Here is a 10,934-nt window from a genome sequence, read left to right as displayed (position 1 = left end):
CATACCATTCTAAGGCTCAACTTAAGTCCTGTCTTCTTTTTTATTGGTATAATCCACTGTAATATTTCCTTCTCTGAGGTCCTAAAGTACTTATTATTATATATACTGTTCATTACATTCTAGCTCCAGTCAACCAACTTGAGGTCAAGTACTGTTTCCTTTTTGTTGACTATAGAACTTGTGGGCCCTTCGCAACTCCCAGGATGGGTCTCCCTGAGAAGGCTACCCCAATCCCAGGGACATTCTGTGGGTCTGCATTCATTAAAAGTATAACTCAGAAGCCCCCACTAAGGTATTTTCCTTTGAGAGTCAGTCAAAGGTCACAATTAATTTAAAGTAAAGGCATTTCATGAAACTTCATAGTAAGAAAAGCAGCATCAAAGTACTCCCCCCATAAACCTGGGAAGCCTGACCACAAATATCCACATTATCAGTGGGAAGTGTACACATGTATGCAACGTATGTGGAGAGAAACTCACATGTTCAGGGTCAATGGACAGTGTTATACATGTGGGGAACACATATAAAAAGGAGACCCATGTAGACGGGTACCTCTACAGCACCACTAAGGTTTCCCAGTGATAGATACCACACTGCTCCCACAGGGCCTGCTCTCCAGTGGTCTTCACTGGACATACAGTCTCTCCTTGAAGCTGTTCACTGGATGCTGTGTACTGAACTCATATTCTCTTTGGCAAGTACATACTAGTTGGGCCATTTAACCTATCTCAGCCTGAATTTCTTCATCTGTAAAATGGGGATAATAATAGCACTTATTTCACAAGGTTCTTGTGAGCATCAGATGAGATGACAAGTGCCAAGTGCTTTGCAAACCCCAAAGTACTATAGAAATTATTATTATTATCTACATTATTATATAGATATGTTATATATTATATAATATATATTATCTATATTATTATAGAAGTTATTATTATTCAGCCATGACCCTACAGGATATGAGTTTAGGGAGATTCCCTCTGTTTTCAGTTGCTGTCCTCAACTGAAGTCCTTGGCCATAGTTATTTCATCCTCATCAGAAGAAAGGGCTCTGCAATGCTCTTTTGTTCAAAGCCAGAGAGATTGGAAGCAGAGAGAAGATTTAGGAAGCTATTACAAGAGTCCAAGTTTATTGTCATAAAAGCCTGAGTTAGGATAGCCAATGTGTGATCTGAGAGAAGTGGATATGATTTGACAGATAATTGTATATAGAAGGTTAAGAAGACAGAAGAGTCAAAGATGATTCCCAAATGTCAAGCTTGGTGACTAGGATATAACTGAGGGCAATCAACAGAAATAAGAAAGTTGTGGGAACAGGAAGGTTTGCAGGGAAAAGAGGATGAGGATATTTTAGACTTTGGACATACTGAATTTGAGACACAAAATGGGACATCCTGGTGGAGATGTCCAGCAGGCAATTTGCGCTGTGGAAATGGAACTCAGGAGGGAGATTAGGACATCAGTCTACAGATGATAACTGAAACCATGGACTCGGATAAGATTATTAAAAGACAGCGGAGAGAGAAGAGATGAGGACACAAGATAGGATTTCTAGCCGTTTTCTTCCTCCGTGGACCAAGCCAGCTAGTAGAAACCAAACTGAGAACATGAAAGACCTTTGAAATTTACTGAAACATTGACATCTACTGGCAGCAACGAGTCACTGAAAATTTCAGGTGCCTGGTTCCAAAAGCCAATTGTGTGAGCCATCAGCTCAGGCAGCCTTGAACAGAAATTTCCAGTGGCTCCTCCGTGTCTGCAGGATAAAGTCCAACTTCTCAATCGGCCATTCAGCCCCTTCCACAATCAGGCCCCACCCAACTTATCTGACTTTATCTTCTACTACTACTCCCCCATAGGTTCCAGCTGGCTTGTCTCCATATTACCATCCATACTCTACATATACTCCTTACCATCTCTGAAATTTGGCTTAATCTCGCTCATCCAAGTCTTCCCTACCTTCTGATTCGGAAGGGGGGGGGGGGAGCTGGGTTAACGACCCCCAGAAACTAGCAAATGAATGAAAAAGCATTCATGAAGAGCTCACTATGTTCTGAGCACTATGCCAGGGGCTGGGGATACCAAAAAAAAAAAAAAAGAGTCTCTGATTTCAAAAAGTTCATACTCTAATTAGGGGAAATAACATATAAAAGAAAAGTTAGAGGCAGATCAGCTGGAAAAACCCAGAAGTCTTAAGTGTGAAAGGATAGTTCTAGCAAAACCCAGAGGTCCTTGAGTTTATGGGAGTAGTTAAGATGACAGCACAGGGGACCACAAGACTTAGAAGTTTAGGGGAGATTTCAAGGCCTGGGTCTTGTTCATTTCTATTTCATCAAAGCTCTGGGAGCAATCAAGCAGCTAAGGCAAATGGAGAATGCAAGGGAAGAGGATGCCCCCAATGGTGGCAGTTCTTCCTGCCAGCCAGGCATCTGGCATAGATTCTGAGATGGCCTGGGGCTGGGGGATGGAGGAGGGAGGAAGGCAAGGGGAAATCACAAACCCTGAACAACTGACTAATCACAAGGCACTGGGCATTCAAAGACAAAAACCAGATAGTCTCTGTCTTCTTTGCATCCTACAGGGGTAGAGGGATAAGTAAATGGGAGCAGACATGAGGTCTAGACAAAGTTCTCAGCAGAGGAGATCAAGCTAGGGGGTATGGTAGACTTGGAATCAGGAAGACTCATCTTCCTGAGTTCAAATCTGGCTTCAGACTCTTACTAGCCATGTGACCCTGAGCAAATCATTTAATCCTCCTTGCCTCAGTTTCCTCATCTGTAAAATGAGATAGAGAAGGAAATGGCAAACCACTCCAGTATCTTTGCCAAGAAAACCTTAAATGGGGGTCGGGTCACAAAGAATCTGAAACGACTGGACAATAAGGAGATCAGAGAACGCTTCAAGGAAAAGGTGACAGCTCATCTGGCCTTGAAGCAAGAGAAAGATCGTCTGGGAGGATATAAGAAATGCATTCTAGGGGACAGCTAGGTGGCACAGTGAGGAGAGTACCAGCCCTAGAATCAGGAGGACCTGGGTTCAAATGCAACTTCAGACACTTGACCCACTTACTAGCTGCATGAGCTTGGTCAAGTCATCCAATCCCCAATTGCCTTGGTTTCCACCTCCAAAAAAAAAAAAAAAAAGAAAGAAAGAAATGCATTCTAGCTGTAAAGAACTCTGGCCATGGTGAATGAGAACACTCTCTCCTAATAAGGAGCCTTGGCCTTGGACCCTGGTTGAGTGTGCTTGCCCCCTACCCCAAAACCCATATGGCTCATATCTAGGTCTCAGCAGAAGAGACTGACAGGATCCATTCTAAAAAGATACTCAATGTTACAAAATAGCTCAGGAGAAAGGCAGATATTTATTTGTTCTACTACAAAAGAAATGCTCAAAATACAAAAGATTCCTAAGCATACTTTGGCAAACACTTAAAACATGAAACAGTATCCCATAACTCTATGACTCTCAAAATATCCTTCTAGAAGATGAATACTGTAAAGACTAAAATATGAAACATGTTGGACTGCTGAACAAGCCTTCACCTTCACTCTGTATTGCCTTCACCTTCACTCTGTATACTATCTAAGCAGCTCTCTCAAGGATCATATATTCTGCCAAACCGAGGCATGGTTTGGTTTCTCTTCCTAGCAAAGATTCTCTTCTGAGCAGTTTTGTTCAAAGATCATCTCCTACTGGGCACCTGGCATCCAGATCCAGAAATCCTAAACTGTCAAACTCAAGGGGTACCCACCAAGGTTGGAAACACCATTGTGGAATTGCAGGTCAGTTACGTAGTCTCGCAAATAGCTGGTACCCCATGGTCCAGTCTCTAGGGTGATATAGGCCAGCCTGTCTGCCCACTGTCACTGACAGGGGAAGGGGAAGGAAGAGAGAGAAGAAATACCTCTTCCTTTCCCTCAGAGGAAATTCAAGGAAAGCTACTGGAATTCCAACCCACATATTCTGAAGAAAGGAGAGATTGTCTCTCCTTTCAAAGTCTCCTGAATGAAAGGCTCTTCTACCAAGTGACCAGTCCTCTTAGACATAATCTCCTATCATGGTGGGGAGCAAACATGGGTACCAACCAGAGTTGGGTCCTACTCTGAGGAGCATGGAAGCTTTTAAACTGTTCCATTTCTTACCTGGCCTGATTTGTGCTTTCTTCAGCAACCTAGACCCCTTGGAACCTATTCAGGGATCGCTTGGGGATCCATGGACACAAGGTTAAAAACTCTTGCTCTAGACTTTTAAGATGGTAGGGCCACCCAGAGAGAGGCAGAACTAGACCGATAAAAGTTCATCCATTCCCTGAGAACCACTGAACCATTGGTATTTCCCCTAGGGTGAAACATAACCATCAGGTTAAATATGGGATTCCCCAGTGACTGATCCTGCCTGTGGAAAAGGGTAATGCTGCTGTGTAGTAGCACCACCTGGCGGTTAAACAATCCCAATCTGTTTACACAAGGCAAACACAGATTTGGGCACTGAATTTTCAAATAAGGGCAAATTAGAGAGGATTTAGTATAAAAGTAGGAATCCTTTAGTTGGTGGAGCCTAGAAAGGTACATATTACTAAGTCTATATTCATTTTCAGTTGTACCTTATTGAAATATAATATAAAATAGTCCTAGTACAAGTTAACATCTTCATAAAAAAATTTGGATTTGCAATTTTAATACTCTTTGGGGGGGGCAAAAAATATTTCCTTCAGGAACTACGAAGCTATTATTACCCTCCCTCCTGTCCAAACACACACACACACACACACACACACACACACACACACACACGCATGCACGCACTGCTTGTGTGACAAATGGACAATGCTGACCAGCTAGACTCAGACTTGGATATGCACTGATATGTTTGGTAGTTTGGGACTTTTCCTAGTTCTTTAACTTCTTTGATGATTCATATCATGGATGTAGGAATTCCTAACATATGAAGCAGGAAAATGGGTCCCATATGGCTCTGAGGGGCAGCCAGGTGGCATCATAGAGCACAGAGCACTGGGCCTGGAGTCAAGAAGACATCTTCCTGAATTCAAATCTGGTCTCAGACATTTCCTACCTGTGTGACTCTGGATGAATCACTTAACCTTGTCTGCCTTAGTTTCCTCATCTGTAAAAATGAGCTAAAGAAGGAAATGGCAAACCACTACAGTATTTTTGCCAGGAAAAGCCCAAATGGAGTCACAAAGAGTTGGACATGACTGAAAACAACTGAACGATAATACGACTCTGAGTTCTCAACACAGGAGGTACCACTTAAGGGTATGAAAATGGGTGCCGGTTATCAGATGTGCCCTCAAGATAATACCCACCTTTTATATTACAGATCCCTGTCCCATCTTTCTTAAAAGAAGCAAAAAACTTTTTGATTCTTTTCTCTTTTTCATACTAAGTTTTAAGCTGAACAAGATAGATAATAAACCATACCTTTCTTGGACCCTAAGACTAAGAAATAGCCAAGCATCATCTCCCCACTCCCTTTCTAAGACAATGAATGACAGGGAGCAGCTGCTTTCATTGTGAAACTGAAATCACTCTCTTCAGTAAGAAACTGAACAGGAATGTTGGTTAAAATACATACTGGCATTATCCAAATTTTTATAATTCAGTGATGATGCTACCCAAATGTATGTATATATTGTTTGCATATATAACTATATGAAATTTTACTTTAAGAGGTGTATTTTTCTTTTGCAAGAGGAAGCCATGGGCTAATTGTTAAATTTTCAGTACGAACAATCATGCATTGGAAAGCAGTAAACACTACAAATCAGGGCTTGATTTACTGTTCTGTTGATTGCCAAGACTTAAGAAACCATGGAGAAAATGCTAATAATGCAAATTTAACTTAAAAGTGTATCATAGGCACTTTTTCTTCCTAGACAGCCAGTTGTTAAACATTTAACAGCATATTCATGGCCAAAGGCTTCCCTCCACCCACCCCCCAGCAAGAAAAATACTAAAAATTCCTGCTTTTTTTGATTCATGTGGTTAAAGAGATCTTCCTTTGCTTTTTGAAAAACCAATCTAAATTCAAAGCACAAGGAAAGCAGACTGATGAATCCTCTTACCTGGAGACAGGTTTTACTAGAAGTTACTGAACTTCTAGTAGATAGAGTCCAAAAGTAGATGGATTCCCTGCTAAGTATTGTACCAATAGTACCAATTGTACCGATTCCTATAGACCATTTTGTGTGCACTTCATTTTTTGTATCTTAGTCAGAAAAACATAATGGACATATATATGTGTGTGTGGGGGCCATGTTTAAAATCAGGAAAATGAGTCTTCCTGACTCCAGGCCCAGTCCTCTGTGCACTATGGCCCCGCCTAGCAGCCAGACCCTTGTATAGGCATATTTGTAAAGCTCTAACTTACATGATCTCATTTTAGCCTTGGAATCACTTATCAAGCCTTCACTCTCAAAAATGTTCCCCAAAACAATAATAACTGGCATCTCCAAGATGAAAAAGTGTCTTTACATTTTATACCATCTGACTCTCACATCAACTCTGTGAGGTAGGAATTTTTTTTAAATTTTATTTAATCCATCCTATTGGGGGAAATTCCCAGCTTAGAAACTCCTTCCACTAATGCAGATCAGGAACTCATCTGCAATTTACTGTCTTACCATGTTGCCTGAAGCAATAGTCACATACCTAGTACATATTAGAGGAGAGTTTGAAACCAAGTCTTTAGAAAAATGTAAGGCCAGCCCTCATCATAATGAAGTAGATAATGTAAGTATTACAATATTAAATTAAGCCAATAATGAGCTAAGTAGAGGGAGGATTCAAACTCCTGTCTCTCTTGAGTCCAAGTACAATGGGGCAATTGGGCTCAGGTTCAAATCTGGCCTTATTCACGTACTAGCTGTGTGACCCTGGGCAAGTCACTTAACCTGTTTGCCTCAGTTTCCTCATGTGTAAAAGAGGGATAATAGTAGCACCTACCTCTCAGGATCGTTGTAAGAAGCTAATGAAATAATGATTATACAACACTAGCACACAGTAAGCACTACATAAATGCTAGCTATTACTATTACAGAGCAGCTAGGTGGTACCATAGTGCACAGAGTACAGGCCTGGAGTCAAGAAGACCTGAGTTCAAATCTAGTCTCAGACACTTATTAGCTGTGTGATCCTGGGCAAGTCACTTAACCTGTCTGTGTCAGTTTCCTCACCTGTAAAATGAGCTGGAGAATCAAATGGCAAACCACTTCTTTTGCCAAGAAAATCCCAAAGAGGATCATAGAGAGTCAGACATGACTGAACCACATTATTATTATTTTAATCCACCACCCACATGGGTACACATCCTTGAGGTGAGGCTAAAGGGACTTGCCCTTGGTCACATAGTGTCACAGGCAAGATTTGAACTCAGGTCTTCCTGACTCCAAGTCCAGAACTCTACTTACTATACCACATGCCCTCCCAAATTCCAGTTAGATAACTTTTCTCTCCCTCCTTTTGGGGACCAAATTCCATCTCCTCTAAGACTACTCCATATCTCATTAAGATGCTCCTCTTCCTTGAAGTCCTGTGGTAATTAGAGTTAGTACAGGACAGTTGAGTAGTTTGATAAACATTTAATAATTGTGTTAAATACAAAGGTAAAAAACCACAGAAAACCTGCTTTCAAAGTTTATAATCCAATGGGGGTAGAGATATATAAACACAACACTGACGTGAGGGAAAATGTACTTAATTGATAAGTGGAGGTCCAAAGAAAGGACTATGATGTGATGGGTAGTATGGGTTGGCTGCCATAGAAGCAGTAACAATCTATGTCTGGTTCATTCTCCTACTTTCTGCTACTTTTAGAAAACCAGGTTGTCAAACACTATATAATTATAATGATCACACATGACCCTGAAGAAGAGATATGAGAGTGAATTTCCCTTCCCTTTCTACAGAAGTAGGAATGCAGCAAATGAAATCAAGCTTGATTAATGTTAGTTTTGCTGAACTAAATACTTTTCCCCCCCTCTTTCTTCCCTCTCTTAATTATCTCCTATTTATCCTCTATTTATAGCTTGTTTGCATATACAGTAGAACCTCATTTTACCAATTTAATTTGTTCCGAGATGCTGTTTGTCATGCAATTTGTTCATATTGAAAAGCGAATTTTCCTATAGGAAATAATGGAAAATCAGATGACTGGTACCACATCCCCAAAAATATTCACAGAAAAATAATTAATTATAATTTAAGTTTTTTATCCCTAAGGCGCCTAACACACAATAGCAATGATTCGTACACAAAATAAACCGAAAATAAAATAAATTAACCTGCACTTTTCCTTTGAGAAGAGCCATGGCTGGCATGAGGGAGATGAGAGGGAGGAGGAGGAGGAAGGATTATTGCTTGGAAGGAGAATCTCCTTCTAGGAATTTCAATGTCAGGAGTGTTCTCTCATGCTATTTTCACTAAAAGTAAACTAACACTACTGTCCTCATTTTTTAGAATCACTTTCATGTTTCGACTCACTGATTTTTTTTCTTTATATTTGCTTCTGACTAGGCATCTGTCTAAGGACACTCGCTTTTGATGTTTTTTTCATCATGTTACCCAAATGTGACATTGCATTACCATTAAAAATATTCGTGGCTCTCATTGCTACAGCCTTATTTGGGTGATGGTTTTCAACAAAATTTTGCACTTTTTCCCACATCTGATAAACCCCTGTAATCTCACTTGACATGAGGGATTCCTCTGACCTCTCAACCTCCTCCTCAGATGAGATATCCTCCACAACCTCTCCCTGCTGCTCCTTATGCAGATCCATCATTTCATTCATGGTCAGCTCCTGGCTATGACCCTCTACTCATTCTTGAACGTCTTCAGCATCCACCTCCAGTCCCAACGTCTTGCCCAAAACATGATTTTCATTGACCACTGGTTCCTTTTTGGAATGAAGCCCTCAAATTCACGTTGGGGCATACCGCTGGGTCACAGTTTTCACCAAGTAGAACTGAAGGTTCTCCTGGTGACTCCATCTCAAGCTTTGTGGACGATCTTGAAGAAGCCAAGGATTGTTGACATGGTCCTTAAGGAGGGTACCTTCCGTCACCTTGAAGCGCTGCTGATGTAAAGGTCATGATCTCCTTCTTGCACCTTCCTTCTCCACAGTCTTCATGGGGGCCATTGTCACAAACATTGTTGTAGAACACTTTTAGGTACCTAGGCAAACACACATGACCACCTTGTAATGGTGCCATTGAGAGCCAACGATGCTGCCTCCACCAAGGGTCAACACCCAATGAGGCCCTTAGGCCTATATCGACCCGAGGTTCCTTTGTTTGACATATGAAAGCTAAAAAACAGACAAAAACAACCCATTGCCCTCGCTGAGCATCATCCCTCGTTCAAGTCCAAAGAGACGTTCTTACTGTGAATTTTGTGGTTCCTACAAGACCAATTTTGCGAACAACTTCTCCTCCTGGAGGAAGCACAGGTAAGCCAGGTTACTCGTAGACCCAGGTTCTCCTGCATTTGGGTTCTCCCGGAGGGCAGGGCCTGCCTTTTGCCTTTTGGGTCATCAATACCAAGCACAGTGCCCCTCTTGATAGATATTTATCGATTGGTCGACGAGCCGAAGCTGTAGCTGAGGAGAGCTTCGGGAACAGGCGCTAACCAGAAGTAGCAGCATCGAAGAGAGATAAGACACCTTCTTGGGGGTGGGAAGTCCCCAGGGGCGGGGTTAGAATATTTTCAATATATTGATCATTTGTGATAACTATTTTTTCCTCTAAAAAATTATTTGTCCTGAGGAGAGGGGGGAGACTCGGGATAACTATGGTTATTTAGGGGGGGTAATATCAATAAAAACTTTAGAAAAGAAACAAAGGATTAAGTCCCAGAGCCCCCGGGGTGAGGCCTGCTTCCGGCTCTATGCCCAAGTCTGGTCCCCAGGAAATGCTCCAGACTTAGCCACGTGACAGAGCACGCCGCTCTCAGCTTCTGACGTAAGGGTGAGTGGGCGGGGCTTAGGATGGAAGCACTGCGCGTGCGCAGGGAAGTGGCTGGGCTGAAGGGATTTCAGTGACGCAGATACGTGGAGTGGTTACGTGCCGTTCGCTGGGTCTGCGCCTGCGCAGCAGGACGTCGTCACACGCTGACAGCAGGTTGCCGTGGTGACGAGAGAGTGCTTGACGGCCGGGCGGTCTCTTGGTGGAGGGGTAAGGAGGGGGTCGAGGGGGCTCGCGGCCCCCAGGGGTGGTCAGAGGCTGGTCTCTGCGGAGGCGCCCGGGCGGGCAGTGGGAAGTTCTGTCCAAGCACCGATCGATGAGGTCCCGCACGTGGGGATAACGTCATCCCGGCTCCCGCACAGCGCCTGGGACTCTTAGAGCGCTTCCTGTACGTCGTCCCGCCCCCCCCAACCTCCCCTGGAGGTGGAGGTGCCCTGGTGACCCACTTTACAAATGGGGAAACTGAGGCCCGCAGTCCGTGACCCCGAACTTCCTTGTTCTCGGGCGGACCCACGGGGCTCCCCCTCCTCAGAGGAGGGGCTTGGGCAGCGGGCACTTGTGAAGCGCCCACTGTGTGCGGGGCGCTGGTGCCTGCTGAGTGATGGGGCCCGCGTGTGCCCGGGATAAAGCGGGGATCGGGCTTCTTGCAGGAGGCGGACGTGACCCGTCATTCAGCCCCCCCAAACCCCTCCGGGATCTAATACAAACGATTCAAAGCCCTTCTCCTGGTCTTTCCACCGTCCTCTCCCACAGGGACACCCGGCCTCCTGGCTATCTCAGGAGCCATCCACCCTACCTGGAACACTCTTTCTTCCCTCCTGGCTTCCAAGTCCACACTACAACCCCACCTCCCATCAGAAGCCCTCCCCAACTCCTCTTAATTCTAAAGCCTTCCCTCTCCAGATTTCGTCCTATGTGTAGATTGCTTTGTATACCTTTATCTCCCCCG

At 43.5% G+C, this 10,934-nt stretch overlaps 1 protein-coding gene across 3 annotated transcripts in view; it reads left to right on the top strand.

Moving 5' to 3' along the window:
* The first annotated feature begins 10,037 nt into the window (after positions 1–10,037).
* TSEN2 (tRNA splicing endonuclease subunit 2) overlaps positions 10,038–10,934 on the top strand; it is a 40,972-nt gene continuing 40,075 nt past the window's right edge. The window contains exon 1 of one of the 3 annotated variants that reach the window (XM_072598453.1): positions 10,038–10,195. The gene's annotated coding sequence lies outside the window, so the exon portion shown is untranslated. Of the gene's footprint in view, positions 10,374–10,934 lie in introns of all 3 variants that reach the window. The other 2 variants (XM_072598452.1, XM_072598454.1) reach the window with 2 other exon arrangements.

Source organism: Notamacropus eugenii, chromosome 3, assembly GCF_028372415.1.
Source record: "Notamacropus eugenii isolate mMacEug1 chromosome 3, mMacEug1.pri_v2, whole genome shotgun sequence".
In the NCBI taxonomy this organism is placed as follows: domain Eukaryota; kingdom Metazoa; phylum Chordata; class Mammalia; order Diprotodontia; family Macropodidae; genus Notamacropus; species Notamacropus eugenii.
Note: the sequence above shows the minus strand (reverse complement) of the source record. Positions and strands in the feature narration are given on the sequence as shown.